This window comes from Ictidomys tridecemlineatus, unplaced genomic scaffold (genome assembly GCF_052094955.1).
Source record: "Ictidomys tridecemlineatus isolate mIctTri1 unplaced genomic scaffold, mIctTri1.hap1 Scaffold_140, whole genome shotgun sequence".
NCBI lineage: Eukaryota > Metazoa > Chordata > Mammalia > Rodentia > Sciuridae > Ictidomys > Ictidomys tridecemlineatus.
Genome location: NW_027521246.1, coordinates 60,082 through 82,350, shown reverse-complemented (window position 1 = coordinate 82,350; position 22,269 = coordinate 60,082). Strand labels below are relative to the sequence as shown.

General features: G+C 43.4%; 1 long non-coding RNA gene and 1 pseudogene across 1 annotated transcript; both read right to left on the bottom strand.

Annotated features, from left to right (window-relative positions):
- Positions 1-12,787: 12,787 nt before the first annotated feature.
- LOC144372644 (melanocyte-stimulating hormone receptor-like) lies at positions 12,788-15,123 on the bottom strand (annotated as a pseudogene).
- Positions 15,124-20,349: 5,226 nt separating this feature from the next.
- Positions 20,350-22,208, bottom strand: LOC144372645 (uncharacterized). The gene is made up of 3 exons (XR_013432593.1): positions 22,128-22,208; positions 20,631-20,703; positions 20,350-20,446 (listed from the first exon to the last, which is right to left on the bottom strand). It is a non-coding gene; the product is annotated as an uncharacterized LOC144372645 (long non-coding RNA).
- Positions 22,209-22,269: the final 61 nt, after the last annotated feature.

Here is a 22,269-nt window from a genome sequence, read left to right as displayed (position 1 = left end):
CCTGTTTTTGCTGCTGTTTATCTATATGAAAGTCAAGCTTGAAATCCTCTGTGGGGGTCAAGATTTATGGAAATGCCCAATGAATTAGTTCAAAATTTTACAAAATTATTTTGGTTTGGTGATAACTGATTCTTCACACATATCACTAAAATTACAACTCAGTCACCTCTTGCCATATGACATATTTCATTAAAAATCACTTAGGAGGGACTGGGATTTGAGCTCAGTGTTAGAGCGCTTGTCTAGCATGTGTGAGGCACTAAACTGGATTCTCAGCACTGCATATAAATAAGTAAAAATAAAGGTTCATTGACAACTAAAAATATTTTTAAAAAATTATTTAGGATAGGCTATTAAGAAATGGTTATCAGATCCCCTCTTCTTTCAGAACAAACCACAAGTCAAATTTTGAATGAAATGATAATATTTGGTTGGTTAACTAATATACTTAGATTTATTAAAATTATTCCACTCCTTTAATGTCTATAGGACAATACACATATACACACAGATGTAGTACATGGTCTAAGAGGACTAATAAGTTTTTGTTTGTTTGTGTGTGTGTGTGTGTGTGTGTGTGTGTAAATGCTACTGCAAAGTTGAAAGAGACTTTACCACGTTCTTTCATTTTTAAGGACATTGTATATAAAGGACAAGCATAATGTCATCAAAAGTTAACTTTGCTAGCAACATGTATCAAAATTTTAAATGTGTGAACTCTCTGACCCAGTCATTCCACTTCCAGGAACAGCTTCTAAGGAGGTTATTATAAAGTACAGGAAGGGTACATGAAAGGCTATTCATCATAGTTTCCTTTACACATGAAAAATTGGAAATAACCTAATTATCTTATCAATGGGGAGCAGTTAAATAAAACCATCAATGTAATTTTATATAGATATCCAAAAGGATAATACACGAGTAAGTATATATTTACATAAGAAACTTTTGATGGAATATTGATGAATAAAACAAAAGGTATAAAAGAGTGGTCATGGTATGGTTTTATTTATATAAAACAATTTGTGTGTGTATATGTATACTTCTGGAAGTATATGCATTATTCAGTATTTTCTTCTTTTTATTTTTTTCTATATGAAACATGTAAATACTTTTTCTACATATAAGCATATTTAAAGTCAGGAAAAAAAAGCTATTTTCACCAAAGGAAAAAAATAAATCACTATACTGGATTCTAGTCAGAATAGAATAGTCACCCAGGAAGCCAACTGTAGCTCTTGTATTTCTGTGCCTTCTGTGGGAAAGAAAACTGTGGATAAACAGACCACGTTACAAGAGAAAATTTGAATGAATGGAACCCAAACCAAAACAGAGGTGAAAGACTTCACAAACTAGAGAGGTTGCCTTTATTGTTGTGTTTGAAAGACTTCAATGTGTGTATGTATGTTACTATATTTTCATGACTAACCAAAATATAATGTAGATTCCAAATGGCAGCAAAGAATATAATATAATTATCATTGGCTTTTCTTACATAAGTTACCACCCCATAAATCTTCATGTTAATGTGGAAAAATATGACCTGAACAGATGGACTTCATGCTGTTCTCAAAAACATGCACAGATTTCTAATCTTCTGGACCAGGAAATGAAGTCAGCACTACAGCAGTAGACACCATCACTGACTTCTAGAATTTCAATTTAAGAAGATGATAACAAAAGCAACATTTCCCTCTTTAGAAACAGAGTACAGTGATATGTTTATATCTTAATGGAATGTGCCCTTGATATAATAAACCATAGTAGAACATTTGTCACACATGAATGCTAATTGTCTGGTTCCTGAACCTTACCAATTTTGAGACTCCTCTCAATGTGGTTCTTGGCAGTGTTTGGCTGCCTCTACCCTTGATCCTCTAGGCTTCTAAGGAAAAACACATCACTGCCTGGTTAAACCTTCATCTCATCAGCCCAAGGCCTCTTATCCATGAGAATCTTCACAGAAGCAATTTCATAAATAGATGCCCTTTGGGCTTGAAGACCCAATAAAGGACTCTCTACTGAGTAATTACCTGCTTGGAGATTTGAATACCTGCTCCACAACTTTCCAGTTGTTATGGTTTAAGGTCTGGTATAGTGATGCCCCCTGCTTCACTCTTCCTGCTAAGGATTACTTTAGCTATTCTGGGTCTCTTATCTTAGCAGATGAATTTCATGATTGCTTTTTCTGTTTTTATGAGGAATGCCATTGGGATTTTGATTGGAATTGCATTAAATCTGTAAACTGCTTTTGGTGGTATGGTCATTTTGATAAGATATTAATTCTGCCTAACCTAGAGCGAGGTAGATCTTTCCATCTTCTAAGGCCTTCTTTGATTTCTTTCTTTAGGGTTCTATAATTTTCTTTATACAGATCTTTTACCTCTTGTTTTGTGGGTAGCTTTCAGAGAGGTGGCAAATAAAAATTCTGAGGGTCCTTAGTAACTAAAATATACGAGTTTGGATAATGAATTAATATATATATTAATATATATAATATATATATATAATATATATAATTAATATATATATATATATGTGGATTTTTGGATAACTTTAAAATATCCATTTCAGCTTACTATCATTTGGATGACTGGTTAAGACTGTGTGCATGGCTTGTAGACTTTAAGATACTGTGTGCACAAGCACAGGTTCAAGTATTTTTGACATAATCCTAGAATTTCTGGGGCTGCTATATATTGTTAAGATTTTAATTTAAAAAATATTAAAGTAAAGAAAAAAATATTTTAAAAGGTAATTATATTAAATGGCAAATGAATGTTTAAAGAAATCATTAAAAAATTAAAAATTATTAAAATGTGAATTGCTCCAGGGCAAGGGCTTAAAAATCAGTTAATTAAGGAAGTCTTCATTTACTTCCACAAGAATAGGGTTCATTTTCACAAACAAATAATAAACTTTTAGGTAAAGTGTCCCAATATAAAAAATGTTAGCAAATATCTCAAACTTATTCCCACTTTGAGTAGTACAACTACTTACAGAAAAAACTGTTCTTGAGGCACTGTGATGTAGATACTTGAAGAAGAGACAGATCTGCTCATTATCAAAGTTAATCATCCAGGTGCAACAACTGCCCAGTGTATGATTTACATTCGTGCTGTAGCACAATCACAAATTAGTACATAATGGACTTTTAGGTTCACCTGCCAATAATCAAAGCCACTAAGTTAAATCCACAATAAAAAAAGCAAAAAATAGGGGCTGGGGTTGTGGCTCAGTGGTAGAGCGCTTGCCTAAAATGTGCAAGACACTGGGTTTGATCTACAGCACCACATAAAAATAAATGAAGTAAAGGTATTGTGTCCAAATGCAACTAAAAAAAAACAATTAAAAAAAACAAAGCAAAAGGTACACATATAACCAATATGTTTGTATTATGAAAATAAAAGATCCTACTATTATAAAATATACAGTAGTAAACCATAATAAGAATGTATTTCATAAGTTTTATGCTTATAAATTCTCATTAATTTGATGCTTTGTCAAAATAAATTTAACAAGTTTTAAAAAAATTTAAAAAATTTAAACTTTAACTGTAAATATAACTTTCATAATCACTATAGATTACTGTTTTTTATGGAGAGAACAGGGGAAAAAAACATGAAAAGTGGGGAGGCATTTTAAAGGTGATACTACAGAACATTTAAATTATAAATGTTGAAAAGGTAAGATTGGAACTCAAAATTTTAAGAGAAAAAAATTAGTAAAATGAAATATCATTACCTGGGGAGCTTTTTATTTTAAGGGGAAGAGAGAAAGAGAGAGAGAGAGAGAGAGAGAGAGAGAGAGAGAGAGAGAGAGAGAGAGAGAGAGTTTTAATATTTAGTTTTTAGTTATTGGAGGACACAACATCTTTGTTTTTGGTGCTGAGAATCGAACCCAGGACGCACGCATGCCAGGTGAGCGCGCTACCGCTTGAGCCACATCCCCAGCCCTACCTGGGGAGCTTTCATAAACTTCAAATACTTTCCCAATTTCACCACCTAGTTGTGAATCATCTTTTCACATATCAGGGAAAAATAGATATATCAAAAGACATACCTTTCTCAGGAATATAATTTATAATGTGTAAAGTTCATGAAGCTATGATAACTGAGTAAGGTGATATGCACATTTTTTAATACTCTGTTCAATTACTACTATTCTCTTCTACTAACTCTAAAACCACAAGAAAACAAAATACATGAGTTTTGAAAAATAACTCACTTTTTGTGAAGGAACTCTCCCGTTGCCACAGCAACAGGGCGATGTGCTGAATAAACCAAGTGGTAAACATTTTCACAGTCTTCATTGGAAAGGGCTTCTTCACTTCCACTGAAAATTTCAGAAAGTTAACAGCTAAACCAAAATAAGCACATATTTTCAGTTCTACTATTATTTCAAAATTTGAAAGTTCAACATAAAAGTTGAAGGCACACTGATTTTAATTTCCGCCTTATCTTACTTTGAAAGTACTATTTCACTATATAAAAGACACAATCATTATAAAATGTTCAGAATATGTAGATAAAACAGGGAGAAAATAAAATATATATTACTTCCACACACACACATATTCTTATACAATGACTATTCAGCTCTTTAAATGTGCATAAGATTTTTGTTGATATGTTCTGGCAATATTTTTGTCCTTGTTTCAGAGAAATTACTATGCTATATAAGTCTTTTTTCCAGAACTGTATTTTTAAAATTACATTTTAGCGCCATATTTACAGTACTATTTGGTGTTCTTAATAAATGGATTCTGTAGGAAAAACCATTCCTTTCTCAACTTTCTATTTAGGCATTCTTAAAAAGTCTGCATCATTTTTTAGTTGGTCATAATATGTCTTTAAGTACTCCCCCCACCAAGAATATCCATATTATGACTGTTTTAAAATGTCTGATATAATTAAAGATTAATAACAAGTATATGGGAAACAAAAAAAATGTACACATTTTTGACAACATGTAGGGGTTTAGAGCTCATGCCCCAAATTCACATCTGCAGATGCCTCAGGAACTAGGATGTTGAGGAATCTATCATATAAAATTAGAATGACCTGGTCAGGAAAAATAAAAATCAAGGATGGTAGTCAGCCTAGAAACATTTTTTCCTCAATAATCTCTGTTCCAATATTATAAGCCAGAAAAACAGAGTAGTGTTAACAAACAAGACAACTGTCAATAGGTGCTGGGAAATAACAGTAAGTGTAAGTAGATTGGCTAGTCCATAAACTTACTTTCTTTATCTGTACATTCCATATTCTTGGGGTTATGAAATTATAATTGAAAGACACAATTTTAAGACTACCAAAGAACATTAGATTATAACAAGAGGCTTTTTGCTCTAAAGCACAAATGTCTCTATGTCCAATTTATACCAAAAATTATAAGGAGGGGTATAAGGCTAGGGTTGTTTCCCAAGTTAGATATCATTAGTCCACTGGCTAATACCCTAAAAAATTAACAGTTTAACATCAAAACAAAACAAAACAATTTAACATGACATCTTAGGAACCCAAGCTCAAAAATGAAAGGAAAACAATGTGTATCAAATAGATGGACGGAATGTAACAGGATGTTATATTTAACTTTACCTGAAGTTTTGGGAGTTTTAGTATGACAGAGATCTCACAAATCAAGTAAAACAAGGTCAAATTAATTTTTTCATGCACGTGCTATCAGACACAGGAAAGCGGGTTTGGGATGCTTAGCTTATTACCCAACAAAATAATAAGTAACTAGAAATTAGGAGACTGAGCAACATAATTGGTAGAAAAAATTTCTTCATTTTCTAACTTTATTTACTGGAATTGAACTTGGGGCACTACCACTGCGCTACTTCCTCAAGCCTTTCTATTTTATTTTGGGACACTGTCTGGCTAAATTGCCTAAGCTGGCCTTGAATTTGTGATATTACTGCCTCTGGCTTCCAGAGTAGGTGCAATTACAAATAGGTGGGATTACAAGCAGTAGGTGGGGTTCCACCATATGTTACTAATATGGTTTCTTTAAAGACAGAGATATCAGAGTGTTGTGGTACTCTGAAGCCTTTCCCTAAGCTAATCTAGAACACCAAGTTTCAGAAAATTTCAATGAAAACGTTATGAATATCCTTTAAAATTATAAGAAATTTTAGAAACTAGTATCTGGTGCAGAGATTAAAGAGTTCTAAAGATAAAATTTTTGTGGAGCAGTCCACGGTAGGAGAAACAAGAGAGTATGGATACCAGGGACTGCATAGTACTTCAACCATTCACGAATGGTCTTGATTTCCTTTAGGCCATGTATGTAATATTGAAAAGGAACATTTCTGAATAGATTTAAAAGACTCTACCCAATAGAACTACCTTTAGGGCAAACAACTTCCACACAGAAAACATAAATGCCAGGAGTTATAGAGATCTTTGAGGAATTCACAAAAGCACCAATGTCTCCAATGCATTTAGAATATCTGTCAGAACTATAGTGTTAACAATTTCATACTTAGATTAAGACATTATCTGCTCTTTCCACCCTTAATAAACATGCAGTTATATATGAACACAATGTCTTTAGTTTATTTATTTTTTTACGTGGTGCCGAGGATTGAGCCCAGTGTCTCACATGTGCAAGGCAAGCACTCTGCCACTGAGCCACAACCCCAGCTTGAATTCTATATTTTCTTTACAACTCTATTCTCACTTATTTCTAACCCAGTAGTTTATTCATTCATTCCCCACCAACCCTACTGGGAATAGAATCTACGCACTTATAAAACCACTCAATCTTGTACATTTGTGGGAAAAGTAGAATTTTTCCAGGCATACAAGTCTCAGAAGGTTTGAAAATACCCTTGAAGGAAGAAATCTAACTTATTTAGATAATCTTTGGAGACTGAAATAATTACTCTGCTGGAAAAAAAGAAAGAAGAAATATCAAAGTAAAAAATAAACGAGCTGTCTAAATGACCAAGTACTGAAACTAAATAAAAAAGGCAGACAGCCAGATATATATACATACAGTCTAATGATACAGATCTCATCTCAAATTCCAGACAATACCACTGAAATATATGAGTGGTTAGAATGTCAGGATACTGTATTATTCAGCGCAAAGGCATCAATAGCTGGTTAAATTCACCAGAAAACCTAAGGGCCAAATACTTTAAAATAGATTTTAGAGGGGAAATAAAACTCTTCATAATTGATTATGAAAAATATTTTATGATCAACATTCAGGAGGAAAGGTAAGGCAACAATTATAAGACTTTTATACATTATCCTTAAAAAGTAGACAGGAAATAATATGAATGAAACAATGTATAAATTCAACAAAATAAATATGTATACAATTATGTGCAATATGTGTATATATATTGTTTTCATTTACTTATTTTTTAGTGCCAGGGATCAAACTCAGGACATTGTGCATATTAGGCAAATGCTTTACCACTGACTAACCTCCTCAGCGCTAATGTTTCTAAACATATTAATAAAATACAAAAATTGACCAGAACATTCAGAACATATTCTGAGATAACAGAATAAAATAGAAAGGAAAGCTTTAAACTTTTTTTTTGTGGAAAACAAAAATATACTATTGAGTTCTCTATAATAAAACTGGAAAACAGAGATGTGCCATGGTTTCAGTAATAATGGCAGTTCCCTCTGATCCCAAACCATGTCATTACCTCTCCTATTTCAGTCAGCCAGATCCTGCTCCAAAGTAACTATGTATGGCAAGGCAGTAACCCAAAATAATGGACATACAGGAAAGATACAACAGGATCCGATGGAGTACACTATTGAGGCGTTGGAGAAATATGGAAAAGAATACTTCAACCTATATTAAGGAGTTTGACAAGATGTATAACTCCACCTGGTATTACTTCATGGGGAGCAATTTTGTATTATGTGGTACATGAAACCAAACATTTTTTCAACTTCCAACTGGGTCAAACCGCTATTTTTCTATTAAAATCTGGTTAAAAGCATAGATTGTGACACATACCCAATGATTCATCCAAAAATGAAGACTGAAGACTAAATTTTGAATACCAAATACTGAATTCTTCAGTCCTTGCAAAGGGAACAGACTAATCTTTGAAAAATTTATTGTGTTTTGTACAGGTCATTCTCTGCACAATTTCATTATGGTGATAAAACAATTAGCAGAATAGCTTAAAACAGGGTGTGGTGGTGCATGCATGTAATCTCATCAATTCAGGATGCTGAGGGAAGAGAATCACAAGTTAGAGATAAGCCTCAGCAATTTAGCAAGGACTTAAGCAACTTAGCAAGATCCTGTCTCAAAGTAAAAAGTGAAAAAAGCTGGGGATGTGGTAAAGTAGTTTATAGCAGCTCAATTCACAATAGCTCAACTACAGAACCAACCTAGATGTCCTTCATCAGATGAATGGATAAAGAAAATGTGGTGTATATATATACACAATGGAATACTACTCCCTAAAGGAATATGAAATTATGGCATTTGCAGGTGAATGGATGGGGATGGAGAATATCATGCTATGTGAAATAAGCCAAACCCAAAACAGCAAAGACTGAATGTTTTCTTTGATAAGTGGATGCTAATCCATAATGGAGGTGGGGGTTATGGAAGAATGAAGGAAATTTTGACTGTGCAGAGGGGAGTGAGAGAAGAGGGTGTGATAATGTGAAGGATGGTGGAATAAAATGGACATTACTACCCTATACATGTATGATTACACTACCAGTGTGATTCTATACCATGTTCAGCCAAAGGAAAAAGAAGCTGTGCCACATTGTGTACAATGTATCAAAATCTATTCTACTGTCATGCATAACTAATTAGAAGAAATTTAAAAAATAAAATTAAAAAACAAAACAAAACTCTAGCCAGAGCAATTAGGCAAGAGAAAGAAATAAAGAGAATCCAAACTGAAAAAGTCATCATCAAATTGTCACTGTTTGCAGATGACATGATCTTAGGCAAATGCTTTACCACTGACTAACCTCCTCTTATACATAAAATCAACAACAAAACCTAAACACTCTGCTGGAAGAAAACAATTACAACTAATAAATTAACTCAGCAAAGTTGCAGAATACAAAATCATCATTAAAAAAAAACCTTCAGCAGCACTGCTATACATCAACAGCAAATTATCTGAAATAGGAATCAACAAAGATTTTCACCCAATAGCTTAATGTAGAAATTATTCAAGAATCAGTAAAATCATGATTTTTTTAACCAGAAACAATTGGAAGAGACTGAAATTAAATTTTTATGAAATATACTTATTGAAATTTGACAAGAGAAATGATTACATTAAACATATGGAAATATTACGCACACATTTTTATACCAAGGGAGGCAATGCAGTCATACTTTAGAAATAATATAACTTTGATATGTGTAATTATAATTAACAATTGATTAAAATGTGATTTATTCGTAAATAAAAAAACATAGTAATCCCATTTATAATACTTACAAAAAATGGTAAAATACAAAAGGATAAGTTTAACAAAAAGGTGAAAGATTTCTACAATGCAATCTATAAAATGCCAGTGAAAGAAACTGAAGAGGGCACATGTAAATGAAAAGAGATCCCCTGGTTCATGGGTTGAAAGGATTAGTGTTTTAAAAATGTCTATACCGCCCAAAGTGATCAACAGAACTAGACAAATAGAACTAAAATTTGTATGGGTTCACAAAATACCACCAATATCCAAAGCAATCTTCAATAAAAAGAACAAAGCAGGAGACATTATATTACCTGACTTCAAAATAAATTATAAAGCTGTAGTAATCAAAACAACACAGGACTGGTAAAAAAAAAGAGACATAGACCAATGGAACAAAACAGACTAGAAGTAAACACAAGCATCGATAGTCAACTAACTTTCAACAAAGATCCAAAGAATACACATGGGAGAAGAGATGGTATTTTCAGTAAATGGTACTAGGAAAATTGGATATCCACACACAGAATAAAATGAGACCCCCATTTCCCACCCATTTCAAAAATCAACTGTAGGAGCTGGGATTGTGGCTCAGTGGCAGAGAGCTTGCCTCAAATATGTAAGGCACTGGATTTGATTCTCAGCACCACATATAAATTAAAAATAAAGGTCCATCAATAACTAAAATGAATAAAATAAATAAAATTTTAAAAAATTCAACTGTACATGGACTAAAAGACTTATGTAAGACATGAAATCAATAAAACAAAACAGGGGAAGTACTTGAGGGATATTGGAAAGGTCAAGAATATTCTGGAGAGGACCCCAAGAGCAGAGGAAACAAGAGCAGAAAAGTACAGGAAATAAAAGCCAAAATGGTATTACATTAAACTACTAAGTGTTTGTACAGCAAAGGTACAGTAAAGAGATGTACAACATATAGAATGGGAGGAAGTATTTCCAAACTATATACCTGACAAGAGGTTAATATCCAGAATTTACAATAAACTTCAAAAACTCCAACAGTAAAAATCTAGTCTGATTACAATTGGGCTATAATCCTAGAAACTTGGGAGGGTGAGACAGGAAGATCAGAAGCTTGAGGCCAGTCTCAGCAATTTAGAAAGATCCTGTCTCAAAATGAAAAATAAAAAAAAAAAACCCAGGGATGTGGCTCAGCAGTAAAATATCCCTGGGTTCAATCACCAGTAGTGCAAAACAACAACAACAACAACAACAACAACAACACTATAACAAAAGGTTGTCAACTCATCCTAGTAAGATGGCTACTATCAAAAAGACTAAAGATATCAAGTGTTGGTAAGAGTTAAGGAAACTCATACTGTTAGTGGGAATGTAAATTAGTTCAGTCCTTGTAGAAAACAGTATGTATATTCCTTCAAAAAATTAAAAACAGAGCTGGGGTTGTAGCTCAATGGTAGAGAGCTTGCTTGGCACTGGTAGGGCACTAGGTTCAATCCTCAGCACCACATAAAAATAAATAAATAAATAAAATAGAGATATTTGGTCCAGTACAACAAAAAAATTCAAAACAGAACTACCATATGATCTAAAAATATAGATCATATATCTACTCCCTACTGAGTATATATTATAAGGAAATAAAATCCCTACATGGAAGAGGACGTTTATACTCAGGTTCACTGCAGCACTACTCACAATAGCCAAGAAATGGAAGCAATCAAAGTGTCTATCAACTAATAAATGGAGAAAGAAAAGGTGATATATATACAAAAAGGAAACAATTCAGCCATGAAAAAGGATGATAGAACTAGAGTTAGGTGAAATAAGCCAGGCATATATGTGGAATGTAAAAAAAAAAAAAACCCTGATGTAGAAGTTGAGGGCAGAATGGTATTTAGGAGAGGCTGGGGAGATTAAGAGAAAGGGAAGGGTGAAGAGACCCCAATAAATGGCTACTGAGTTCGTTACACAGATGTTCATGTTTAACATGGGACAGCAGCATGACTATAGATAAGGATAATGTATATATTTACTTCAAAAAGAGGAAAGGATTTTCAAAGTAAAGAAATGATAAATGTTTGAGGAGATCCACATATTTAACCTAATTTCAACATTACACATGTACCAAAATATCATGCTACCCCATTAATATGTACAATTTTATTTACATTTATTTATACTCTTTTTTGTGTTGATGGGGATCAAACCCAAGGCCTTTCACATGTTAGGCAAACATTCTACCATTGAGTAGATAATTGAGTTATAATTGAGTCATATCTTTAGCCCCATACAATTTTTGTTTTTATGTATGTGCTTAAAAAATAAATTTAATTCTAAAATGTCAAATTTATTAATGATAACAGATGTGTATATAATACTGTATTTAAACAAAACAGAACTGTATCATGTTCAAATAGAATTTATTCTAGAAATGCTAGGGGTGCTTACCACTAGACAAATTTATTAATTTAACTCAGGTTCATTAGTGGATAAAAGGAAAATCTCAGGAAACTCATTTACAAATGGAAAATTTTATCACGGACCAAAAGATACCACAGAAATCACAGAAACTAAAAACTTTAATTGCCTCCCCAGAACAAGAACAAAACTGTCTTCTATCAGTGACACTATTAATAGTAATAAAGGAACTGGCTATGCAATTTGACAAGAGATGAAAACTTGTAATGTTAGGAATTGAAATTGTAAGCTGCAGGCGCCTGTGCCCTCCATTCTGTGCAGGAGTGCTGTGTGTTGTAGTTGCGTCTCCTCTCTCGGGAGAAGCTCCCTGGTTTGGCAAGCATAGAAATGGGTCTTTTGATCTCAAGAGATGCCCCTCCCCCACAGTTTGTCCGTGATGTGGCTTTCCATGGTTGGTTTCCAGCTGTCCCCATTCAAGGAGTCCTGGGTATTTGGCTGTGCCTCCTTGTCTGTGCAAGGGAAGAAGCTTGGAACCATCCATAGGCCTGGACTCCCTCTCTGCCAGGATGGCATCAGACCAAGCCAGCTCCCCCTCTGTCCCCAGAGGGCTCTGGTGCTAGGCTGAAGGCTGACTCACTGTTCTATCTCCCAGCAGAGACTGGCCTTGCCGGGAACCAGTAGTCTGGGCTGTAGCTGACAGCAAGGTGGGGGCTGCTTACTAGACCTGTCTGGGAGAAGGTAACAGGACATAATAGCTCCCACCAAGCTTACCCCAGGGAGGAGGTCTGCTGATGTCCAGTGTCTGTGCAGGAAAATTAGGTGGGCTTAGTGAGAAGCCCAGGTTGCTTCAGAAGAGGGGCACAGGGGTCCACAACTCTCTAAAACCAAGCTGTATAGTTAACCCCAAGATGCCCACTGCCCTGGACTCGGTTTTGGACATCCTGAGCCCCCAGACAACCTCACCCCATTCTCAGAGGCCTTGTCTAAAAATTTCCCCGGGCTGGCAGAGCACTGACCCAGCTCCCAGGGGGACAGTGACTAGCAGAGAACAGACTCCAATCCCTGTTCCACCCCAGGCCACAGGCCCCTCTGGGCATCTCATAGTAGATGAGGATGGTCCCATTCACTGTATGCCATAGCTGTGGGGTTGCAGGGATGAAGCCAGGAAAGGGGCATGCTCTGGCTGGGGTCAAGCGTCTGCACCTCAGGGGCTGGGACTGGGTGGTGCTGCTTCTGCCAGTGTAGAATTGGGCCAGAGGCATTCTGGGCAGTATGAGTCTTGTCACCATGGAGGTGACTGGGGGAAGGGGCTGCTGAACATGTGTCCTTGGCTCTGTATTGTGGTTTGTAGCCACAGAGAGACAGATGGCCAAGAAGGAGCTGAAGCCTGAAGTCAATACACTCTTCCCATTAACACTGGAGGCCTCTGGAACTGTGGTCTCCTCCCCTGGGTAGACAGTCATGATTTCTGGGATTCGTTTCTCCTCATCATAACTACTGTCCCTGCCTTCCCTCCACCCAGATTTCAAACAGCTTCTGGAAGAATTCAGGAGATGGTGGTGAGGCTGCACCTGGGCACAGCATTATTACCAATTGTTTCCTGGCCCTGCACTCCCAGGCACTGGCCACTGATTCAGACAGGCAGCCTCTCCTACAGCCAGAGCATGCCTTTGCTGGATCCCCATGCCTTGGGTGAGTGTGGTGCTGGATTCCCAACTCTCAGGTTTCCACTGAGCCTGCAAACTTGAATGGATGCTCAGCCCCACTCTGGTGGACACCCCTGTGCAATAGGCCCATTCTGCAAATCCAGTGCCCTAGCTCACTTCTGAAAGCAGCCTGCCGCACAGCTGTGGCTGGATCTTTCTGGTCACAAAGTCCTTTCTCCTGAGGCTCTGAACAGGAGCAGGGTCCCTTTTCCATGGCTCCTATTGATCTTCGTGTCCCAGCTGCTGAGGGCACAAGCCCCAAGAGCTGGCAGTAAAAACCAAGTGATGGTGGGCATGGCCTAGTCATAGGCAGAAGCAGAACTCCCTAGGACAGAGAATGTCTCTTTAGGATCCTAGGATCTGCCCCTGCTGCCCAGTAACCAAGCCCCTCCCCTCCCCAACTTGCTCCATTTTCCTCAACTTCTTTTGAGGGTTGGTTTCTGGAGGTCACACTTACCCCTCTCCCTGTCCCTGGGTCTGTGCTTCCACACCTTTAGAGATCATCTAGTCTGTCCTTTGGCAAATGGGACCAAGAAGGGAAGGGCCTATCCAAGGCCACACAGGACTCAGGCCACTGGATACCTTTGTCTTACTCTGCCCAGCATCCTGGCCTTGATTCCAGCAGCCACCCTCCCTGCTCACCAGGAGCACAGCAGCACCTCCTTTAGTGTCAGGCGGAGCTCCCGGCTGCGGAAGGCATAGATGAGAGGGTCCACAATGGAGTTGCATATAATGAGGGCCAGGAACAGGTTGAAGTTCTTGAAGACACAGCTGCAGGCAGGGTGCTGGGGGTAGAGAACGATGAGGGTGAGGTGCAGGAAAAAGGGGCCCCAGCACAGGAAGAAAACACCCAGGAGGGTAGTGAGGGTCACAGCACCCTTCAGGCGGAAGCCCTGGTGCACTGGTCGCTGCATCTTGTGGAGCTGGGCGATGCCCTGGGCATGCTGGCATGCCCAGGCAAGCATGTGGATGTAGAGAGCTGCCATGAGTGCCAGCATAGCCAGAAAGAAGGTGACGAGACAAAGCAGGACAGCTGCATGGTTGTAGTAGGTGATGAAGAGGATGCTGGAGAGGATGCTGGCCGCCCAGATTGCCATGATGGCCCCTCGTGCGCGGGGCAGCATCACAATGCTGTGATAACGTAGTGCGTAGAAGATGGAGATGTAGTGGTCCACAGCAATAGCACCCAGAAAGCAGAGGCTGGACACCATGGAGCCACAGGTGAGCACGTCCATGACATTCTCCAGCTGCTGCACCACAGTGGCTGGCGTTGCCAGGACACCCACCTCCAGCAGCTGGAAGATGGCAGTCTCCAGCACATTGCTGGTGCTCACCAGCAGGTCAGACAGGGCCAGGCAGCAGATGAAGCAGTACACGGGAGAGTGCAGGTTGCGATTCTTGGCGATGGCCACCACCACCAGCATGTTCTCCACCAAGCTCACCAGCCCCAGGCCAAGGAAGAGCCCATCAGGAATGGACACCAGCAGGCACTGGGGGCCCGTCTAGTTGGTGGCCAGCCGGAGCTGAGGGGTGGCCGTAGGGGTGGAGTTGAGAGATCCCAGGAGCTTCCTCTGTACAGGCATTGATCTGTCCTCAGAAAAGGAGGGGTGGATGGAGGGTCCCAGATTCCAGCTGTGTCAGGCTCCAGGCACCAGCTCAGCTCATGGTGTGTCGGGTGTCACTCACACCTGTCCTGTCCCATCCCTCTCTCACACTCGCACTCACCCTCTCCCTGGCTGGACAAAGGTTGGCCTCGGCATGGCCCCAGTAGAGTCCAGAGACTTCCTGGCTGGGACCCTGAGTTCTGCAGTGTGGAATCTCAGTTCACAGTGCCAATGAAGCTGGTCATCCACTGCACTGCCAACCTCTTCTCTGGAGGCTGCTCTGGTGGGGACCTCATCTGCTCCGGGAGCCTCTAGGTCACCTACCTCTGATAACTCTGCCTGGCCTCCTGCCTCCCTGGGCCAGGGGTAGGCTGAGGTCCCAGGAAGAATGGAGCCTTTCTTTAAAGTTGTCCGCGGAGCCCCTCCTCCAAAGGGTGGCACATGATGGGCGTGCGACTGAGCTGCGTGAGCACCCCGGGACCGGCTGCCAGGGGTGTGAGCGGCATCCAGCAGGCGCCAGAGCCCAAGAACCCCTGAGCACAGTGCAGGATCAAAGCCATGCTGACCTTCCCCATGCTCCTGCCCCTGCATCATCAGTCCTGCCTCTGAGGACCTGCCCCTGAGCCCCCTTCTGAGAAACTTCTGATTCTCCTGCAGCCTCATCACGGCTTCCTGCATTTCCCCGGTGCTACTGGGCTCTGCTTCATGGTGGGAGCAGCTGCGAGTCCACCCTGCCAGGCAGGAGGCACGTCACCTCTGGGGCATTTTTGAATTTTTTATACTTTTATGTATTTATTTTTATGTGGTGCTGAGGGTGGAACCCAGGGTCTCACACATGCTATGCAGCTACTCTACCATGGAGCTACCACCCCAGCCCCATCTTTCTTTTTGAATTTTTGCTGAGAGTGGAGCCCAAGGCTAGTAGTCTACCAGAGCCACACCTGCCATCCTGAAACTTGTAAAATGATTAAAATCTCAAGAAACAGTTGGCAAGGCAGGAGCCACAGCCTCAGCAGAGGCTCAGCGCTAGACATACCCCACAGGAGTACCTTGCCATGCCAGAGCAGCCACAGCCCCCAACTGTAGCACTGCTGGGGCTGTGGGGGGGCCGTTTTTCTGGTGGCTGGCCAGATGCATCCTTCTGAGGTCTACCAGCAGCCTGTCACCATGCAGACTTGCTCACTCACTGGGGCACCAGCTGCAGCCGACTCCCCCTCCCTGGTGGCACCCCCATTTCTGCTGTGGGCCTACAGGACCTGGAGCTGGGGACCACATCAGGGCACTCTTGTCTCTGGCCTTAGTGGGCCACAGCCAGGGATGGCACCTTGAGAACCATTTACAGCCCTTGCCTGGGTGGGGAAGGCAGTCCTGCTCCCATTTGGGTATCTGCTAGGCTCTCTACAGGGGGCCCCAGCACTTTCTCGGGCAAGATGTGTTTGTGTCTCGCACATGCTAGGTAAGCCCTCTACCAATAAGCCATATCCCCAGCCCATTTTTTTAAAAAAAATTATTTAGACACTATTTTGTGGTACTAGGGATTGAATCCAGGAGTACTCTGACACTGAACTATATCCCTACACCTTTTTTAAAAATTTATTGTGTGTTTACTTATTGGCAGTACTAGGAAATGAACCCAGAGGCCCTCTACCACTGGACCATACCCCCAGCCCTTTTAATTTTATTTTGAAGCACGGTCTTGGCTGGCCTTGAAGCTGTGATCCTCCTGCCTTGGCCTCAGCATCATGGCCTGAGATGATAGGTGTGACCACTGCACCTAGCAACCCTGAGGTGTTTTCAAAGCATTTGTTTCTGCAGTGCATGTGAGAATCCATTCTCTCACTCCTTCATCTATCCCACTGCCAGACACCTCGGGCCACACCATGCCCGTACACCGGTGTGTGAAAGCACAGGATAGCGCCCACTAACACTGGTTGGACACTCCTTACATCCCCACCCTGCAACTCACCAACTCCTCATGTTCACTGTGGAGCACTAAGTACAACACAGATGGAACCTACAGATGACAAACATCAGAATGACGGCTTCCCCAGCCTGAGGACAGCCAGGAAGCAGCACCCAGACCCACAGATTGAAGAGTGGCCCATGCCAGAGCAGCCTCAGGTCCCTTCCTGCCTGCTCTTGCAAGCCACTGTCCTGACCTCAACACCACAGGTGAATTTTGCCTTTCTTGGAATGTCATATAAATGGAACCTTCTGGTTGGTATTTTGTATCACTCTGAGATTCATCCGTTTTATTGCAGGTAATTAAAATCCTCCCACTTAGACCGTGTGGTATCCATTATGTGAGCAGATCATGCTTGCATTTGGACAGCTTCCAGCTACTTGGGACGGACCAAGGTGGCGTTGGAGGCTTGGCGCACATCCCCTGGGGAACAAGGGGCAATGTTGGTGCCACAAAGTGTCCATCCTTAGTGGATCTGGCCATTTTCCATGTTGGTGGACTGCTTTTTTCTGGTAGCTCACCAGTCCCACAAACCTTCACGGAGAGCCCACATGGAGAACGGGGCCCACATACTACCACACCCTGAGCTCAGCTCTTTGCCTCCATGACCTCTGCCCCTCATGGAGAATGGCCCAGGGGAGTGGGTCCCAGCACGAGGGCTGTGCTACAGCACTAGCCCAAAGCCACATGCAGCCCAGGCAGCAGCAGCTGCAGACCACTGTGCACCTCAGGGCAGCAGCAGGCAGCCCACCCCGCCCCCTGTTTCAGGGCCCCTTAACAGGGATGTGGATTTCCACTTCCATGAACAAGGCCTTTGAGAGGGATGTGTTTCTCCCCATCCCTTCTCTGCCAAGCCTAAGACTTCAAAGGCATGAGACTGGGGTAGCCTTTGGCAGAGGTGACCACATCCTTCCTCTCACGAGACCCAGCTGGCGGGATTAAGAAACCAGACAACCCTGCCTCAGGACTCCCTGTCTTGGACCTCACTGGACACTCCTGCTGCAGGCTTCGTGGGAAGGAGCCCAGTACAGCTGCGCTGGAGACAGTCACCTTTTGGCTTGTGACAGTAGGGAAAGTGGAGAGAGCGGCCTCGGGCTGTCTGTGCCATGATGAAGCCAGATGGTGCTAAGGCTGAGTGTACCCTGACCTGGATGTCCTGGCGCCCAGTGCAGCTCCCAGTCTTGCCCCAGATGGACATACTTGGCCCTCACGGAGTATCCTGGTGAACATAGGAGGGCAGTGCACAGCAGGCCTGCCCCACACGGGGAGAGTGGGGCCACTGCCTGACCCTCATGCTCAAGCACAGCTTCTCAGGAAGGGTGTTGGCCACATCTTGGCAATGTCAGCCTCCTCTGAAGTCCCTGTCTGGAAGGTGACAAGGAGGTTTGCTCCTGGGTGCCTACCTTGTCTAGCTCGGTGAGAAAGGCCACAGCTGGTCAGCCACCCTGCCCATCACACAGGTTCTCCTGCTGAGGCCAAGTGGTCCAAAGACGAGCCAGGCCTGCATGGCAGCTAGGCCTTCGTGGCTGTTCAGAGATGTGAGCAACTCTAGAAGCGTGCTCAGCTGTAGCACTGCTTAAGCCCAAGTGCACCATGAGGTGCTGTGGGCTCAGGGCCTCAGGAAGCAGGCCTGCAGCTGAGCCGGTCCCTCGAGCCCAGGGCCCTTCTCTCTGCTTTAATGCTAGAGTGCTGGCCGTCCATTTCAGAGGTCCCTGGCTCCTGGATGCAGGATCACTGCTGTGGCTCCAGATATCACATATCTGGATTGAAGGCAGGAAGAGGAAGGGTACCCTGCTTGCCTGTCATTTTCAGAGAACAAACCCTTTCTCAGTACATTGCCCCCACAGACCACCCCAGCTGTGGAAGCTCGAGTGCTGCCCAACCTGGAGATGGGTGCAATCCCCTACCAAACCCCGTTAGGCCAACATTGAAATTTGGGACTGCGCCTCTTCCTGGCCCCTCTTGGGGCAGAAGATCAGCACTGTGAAGGGGGCCCAGGAGAGAACTGGCACAGTTCACAACCCCTCAATTTCCTGACCTTTCCAGAACTAGACAGGATATTCCTCTGTTGGTTACTAGGGACTGAAAAACATGCTACCCCTGAGCTACATCCCTAGCCCTGACCTCAGCCTCCAGAGTTGCTGGGATTACAGGATTACAGGTGTGGCCAACATGCCTGGCTTGGGTCACATGATCTGTCCCTCCCATGGTTAGGCACAATGACGCTGAGGCTCTGGTGTGCCCTGGCTGTTTGGCCAGCTGTGAGCCAACTTGGGGGTCTTATTGGAGCTCCCAGTTATCCCCAGAACAAATGTCCATTAACCTGTCCTATACCCCCAATCTACCCTCAACAACTTTCTTCCTAAACTTGCTTTTTGGGCTTCTCCTTCACCTCCGGACACTGCCCCTGAAGCTTCGCAGATTTCTTCCTTCTCTCCCTGTCTCCTCCCCTCCCTCCTGCCTTCCTTCCCTCCTGTGCTGGGGATGGGTCTGGAGCCTTGTACAAGCCAGCCCAGTGCTCTACCCCTCAGCTGCATCTCAGCCCTCCAGTTTCCTAATACAGTACCGGGCTGGGGATGTAGCTCCAAGGTAGAATGTGTGCTCAGAAAGTTCAAAACTCACAAGTTTGGAGAGGCTGCAGTGTCCAGCTGAGGGACCCACCCCACATTATCCCCAACTGCTCGAAAAGAACTGGGCTGTGGCCTGAAGGCCAGCCATGTAGACATCTCTTCTCAATACAAGCCTGGAGATCCCACACCACCAGGGATCCCCCTGGAGCCCTGTGTTCCAGATTCCGGTGTGGGCCGCACATGGGCCAGGGCTGGCTCTGGACTCCTGAGTGCTGAGGTGGAGTTGAGTGTTGGAGGAGGAGCCCCCGGAGCAGGGAAGAAACCCATCCATGTTTGCAGGGAACAGAAGACACGGCAGACGGTACATCCCGCACTTCTACTTCAGGGGACTGGTCAATACAGACCAGAACAGAATCAGGAACATAATTACACAGTGCTGGGCGCAGCAGCCTAAGTGGCTCAGTCCCAGTCCCCCTCCCCCTGGGGTTGTCCTCCCGCGACGCCTCCAGGTCATTGAAGTGGAAGTTGGCCATCATATCTCGCATAGCCAGCATCAACCGGTTCAAGCCTTGGTTGTGGTTCAGACCCCCAGGCACTCCTTCCACTGGCCTCTCCCGCTGCAGCAGTGAGACATGTCTGAGCAGGGCCTCTCTGTGCTGGGACTGGGGACCTGGGCCCAAGCAAGGAGATGCGTCATCAAGCCCGGGGTGGCCTGCACCCCAGCACGGGACCTGGACCCTCCTCAGGTCCCTGTCGAGGACATGAAGCTCTGAAAAACCAAAGGCACATGTCTACCCAGGCCAGTGCGAGGCAGGGGGCCGAGCAGTCCTGCGGCTCCCAGGATCTGTCGGGCCTGCTCCTGCACTGCCCAGCATGGTGCTGACGTTGGATATCTGCATGCAGATGACTGGCTTGAACCACTCAGCACAGAAGCTGAGACGTGCCCAACCTACCTCCACAGTGTAATTTGGCAACAGTGACCGGAAGAAGAGGGCAACCATGTTTCCATGGCTGACAGGACTTAACCTGAAACAGGAAGTCAAGAGAAGTCATAAAACAAAGCTAGACTCCCCTTGACTCCTCCCAACGCAGGTCAGGGTCCAGCTTGGGGAGGGGCCATGGACACCCAAGGACAACTGGAAAGGAAAGGAAGGGGCCCCGGGGGTGGCTCTTCAAGGAGCCTAGTCTGTGAAATGACCACAGCCAGGATGTCCTCTGCCATGGACAGGCCTTGTTTCCAAGAAGAACTGCAGTCTCACTGGGTGTGGTGGCCATGCCTGTGCCAGCGACTTGGGAAGCTGAGGTAGGCGGATCATGAGTTCAAAGCCAACCTGGGCAAATCAGCAAGATGGCCCCAACATTTAAAAAAGTGCTGGGGCTGCAGCTCAGGGGTAGAGCACCCAGGTTCAATCTCCAGCACCACAAAACAGAAAAGGGCCGCAGGTGCACACCTCCTTCAGCACCAGGCCAGCAGAGAACAGAGCCACAGGCAGGGGATGCCACAGCCACTGTCTGCTGGATGCCAGGGCCACACCCATGCTCTGAGGAGGATAAAGCCCATGTGGGCAGAGAGCAGAGCAAGGTGCCTCTGTACCGCTGACTAATGACCTCCTCCTGAGCTACTGGGGAGCTTGACACAATGGGCTTCACTGTGAACACACAGTCCCATTATAACTTCTACAAAGTTGGTGGGGAAAGGTGGGGCTGGAAGGCAGCCTGCCTTAAAAGGGAGGGCCACCAGCAGCTCTGGGGCTTACCCCAGACAAGCAGCTCCTCAGCACATTTTTCCCCTGCCAGGATGGAACCCAGGCCACACATACTAGGCAAGTGCTCTGCCACTGAGCTAAACCCTGGCCCTTTTGATTTTGAGAAAGGGTCTTGCTAAGCTGTTGGCCTTGAACTTGTGATCCTCCTGGTCTCAGCCCTGAGTAGCTGAGATTATAGGTGTGGCCCTAACACCAGAAGTAAAGGTTAAAGGGCTCTTGTTGGCTCTGAAAGCTGCCCACACTCTGGGGGCAGCCTGGAGGCAGGCTCTGATGTGTTTCTTTGTCACTTTCTGTCCCACAGACCCACTCTCCTTGCCCAGCCTCACGGGCCTTCTTGCTGCCTTCCTGCTGCTCTGGGTATCTCTCGGTGCACTTTGGACCTTACCCTTATCTCTAGGTTCTACAATTCTTATCTGTTCCTACCACGGCAGCTGACCACAGGCAGAGTGGCTTCTTATTCTGCTTCCCACTGCATTTCTAGTACCTGCTACAAAATCTGGAAAGAAACGCTCAGAGTTGGGTGGATATGTGCAAAGGCAGCTGTGTCCTGAGTGTCACTGCTGCTCCCTCTTCCCTGTGGCTGACCGCTGGCCTTCTGGGCTGCCTTCAGTGGGCATCGAGCCCTGGGGAGCCCCGTGGCACTGACCTGGGTCTGCACAAGCACAGTGGGGGTGAGGGCATTACCTCTCTGGTCTGACGTAGGAGTAGATGGTGTCCAGAGGAGGCAGAGGGTCAAACCCCATCACAGACTGTGTGGTCACATCCTTTAGAAAGGGGAGAAACAGTGATGCTAGAGCCTTCTGGGGCAGGTCACTCAACAGAGAAG